This window comes from Oncorhynchus tshawytscha, unplaced genomic scaffold, assembly GCF_018296145.1.
Source record: "Oncorhynchus tshawytscha isolate Ot180627B unplaced genomic scaffold, Otsh_v2.0 Un_contig_6529_pilon_pilon, whole genome shotgun sequence".
Lineage (NCBI taxonomy): Eukaryota > Metazoa > Chordata > Actinopteri > Salmoniformes > Salmonidae > Oncorhynchus > Oncorhynchus tshawytscha.
The window spans coordinates 206,053-209,089 of NW_024609602.1; the positions used below are offsets into that span (position 1 = coordinate 206,053).

General features: G+C 40.9%; 1 pseudogene; it reads left to right on the forward strand.

Moving 5' to 3' along the window:
- The first annotated feature begins 200 nt into the window (after positions 1-200).
- On the forward strand, positions 201-2,591 carry LOC112240753 (annotated as a pseudogene).
- The last annotated feature ends 446 nt before the right edge of the window (positions 2,592-3,037 follow it).

A 3,037-nucleotide genomic window follows, 5' to 3' on the forward strand; every position in this document is an offset into this window, starting at 1 on the left:
CTGAACGTTATTTGTAATTAATTTACGGTATCATCTGATTGGTGTTTGGCTGTGTGTGCAACATGCAACATGACTCACCCTCTCTTCCTCATTATACCCTCAGCTTCATTTGGTCTTAAATTTCCACCTGTTCGACTCGTTCAACAACATTAAAGTACCTTACCTTGTTTTGACAAGTGAAAAGAAAAGTCTGTCAGACACTTCAGAGCTAGAAACCTGCTGCGTGAGGCTACTGGAAAAGTAGTGAACATTTCAAAATCATGGGCAAACTGTCTGTCCTTCTTTTTCTTCATTCGTTTTCCACCATTGTCAACGCAGGTAAGATGTAGGTAAGATGTACTATCTACTTTCTCTCATAACTCATTTAATGATTTGTTATGTTATAAAAATATCCATATCTGTGTATAATATCACTCCTCTCCAGGTTCAGGATCACATTCTCTGTGGGCACTTGCAACATATATCATCGGAGAGACACCTTTCCCTGAGTTTACGGTTGTGGTGATGTTGGATGATGTTCAAGTGACTTACTATGACTCCAACATGAAACACTTCATCTACAGGGTAAATAACACCCCTAACAAAATGCATGATAACGAAGCTCAGGACGGAGCTTATATACTTGGAATGATGTACAACAACATGAAAGAGAGATCATTTCACCTAAAGCACCACTTCAACCTCACAGGAGGTGTTCAAGTTCAGCAAAGAATGTCTGGCTGTGAGATGTTGGACAATGGAGAACCGGCCATGTTCATGGTAAAGGACACTTTCAATGCCATTTATACAGATCAAATGGTATATTACAACATGACACATTTTACATATGATGCTGGGAAACTACTACGAGGATGGGATGGGATGAGGCAAGCATTTGAAAGAGTATTATTTGAGAATGTTCACCTTCCCATTTGCATCAGAACACAGAAGACACTCCTGTCTCGAGAGAAGAACGTTGTGATGCGTAAAGTTCCTCCCAGACTCAGGTTGATAAAGAAAGAGGTTTCTGGAGGGTTTCAGGTGAGCTGCCTGGCGTTTGGTTTCTACCCTCGCCACATCAATCTGACCCTGCTGAGAGACAGCCAGCCAGTGGCAGAACAGGAGCTGACAGGGGGAGGTGCTACCTAGTGGAGATGGGACCTACCAGCTGAGGAAGAGTCTGGAGGTCAGTACTGAGGAGCTAAAGAAGAGACACAACTACACCTGTACTGCCTCTCACCTCAGTCTGGACAACAAGCTGGATGTCAGTTGGGAGTCTGGGACAGAGAGAGTTCACCTATCCACCCTCTCAGCTCTACTGGTGATGCTGCTGGTTGTTATTCTATTGGGCATTTTTATTTGCGTTAGGCGGTGGAGATACACTGATTCTGAGACCTAATAAATTGTTGGGACACTGATGTAACTTTGTCAATCCAGCTCAATTCACAATGAAAATATGACTGCCAGAGCACCTATGAGGGAAGACACAAAATGTGTGAATGATTCTGTTATGGTCAGTTGATCTTCCCTTCCCCTCAACAAAGGACTGTAAAGGATCAGTTTGGGGAGACTGTTGACAAGAACAAATATCTGGGTATTATTAGTACAGATCTGCATTCATATATTTTATAGGCTGGTTTGGCATCCTGCTCATTAACAAAGGTAATATTTGTATTATTTCTGTTATGTAATCTGTCATTTTTAATCATGACTATTCATTCATTTCACAATGCACTTCATATCTGCAGTCAGTGCCATGAACAAGTCCTTTAGTGTTACTTTTCCCCAGTCAAATATTCAGGCTTATATTTCCACTTCAAGGCTGGACCACAACATAGAAAACAATGTGTTTGATTATAAGATCTAGTTCAACTATTATTTTATGATGAACACTGAATGGTATATCAAAAGGCTGCAAAGCCAATGTCTCCATTACACATTTTAAATAAGTATCCCTCCATGTTTCTTACTTCCTAATGAACCCAGCTAGGTTAGAACCTAGGTCTCCTGCACACCACGACACTGTGTAGACCTCTGAGCTAAATCCTAGAACCACTGGCAACATTAGATTTCCTAAACCTGCTTGGTGCATTTTTCCATGTAAAAGCCATAAACATAACTTACCTACATTTCATTACCGATGTAAAGGGCAGGTGCTCATAGACTATGTTCCAAATAGCACCCTATCCCCTACATAGTGCACTAGGGGCCCTGGTCAATAGTAGTGCCCTAAATAGACAATAGGGTGCCATTTGAGATACAGCTATAATCACTGGCTTTAGTCAATTAAGTTCCCCAGTTGTATTTGTCTTGGAGACGGATGCCACATAAAGAGTCAATTTCATTTGTCAATCTGGAATGAATCAACAGTTCGTGCTGCTTGAGAGCAAAGATTAATACAACACAAATACTGTATTTGCTCTGAGAAAAAAACACACACACACACACACACACACACACACACACACACACACACACACACACACACACACACACACACACACATAGGGCTGCCCTGTCATTTTATATCTCGCCATGCTATATTATATGTTATGTATATTATATCAGGCACTGTGGATTAATTATGCATCACTCAGTTTATTAAACTCAAGTTAAATAATCACCTATGTATAACGCACATTGTTCAAGAAAAGTGTCAAGTGAAATTACAAGTAAGCAATAAGGCCCGAGGGTGTGTGGTATATAACCAATATACCACGGCTATGGACTGCTCTTAGTTGCGACGCAATGAGGAGTGCCTGGATACAGTCTGGATACAGCCCTTAGCCGTATTATAAACTGCTTACCAAAGTAATTAGAGCAGTAAAAATAAATGTTTTGTCATACATGTGGTATACGGTCTGATATACCATGGCTGTCAGCCAATCAGCATTCAGGGCTCGAACCACACCGTTTATAATAATGAATCAAGTCTTCTTAATTATTTCTTAATTATCTGGCATTTCTAACCAGATCCTGCCTCGGCAGTTCTGTCATTGAGTGTAACAAAACAGTGGATCTCCTATTCTACCAGCCACTGCCCAGACGATGCCATTGA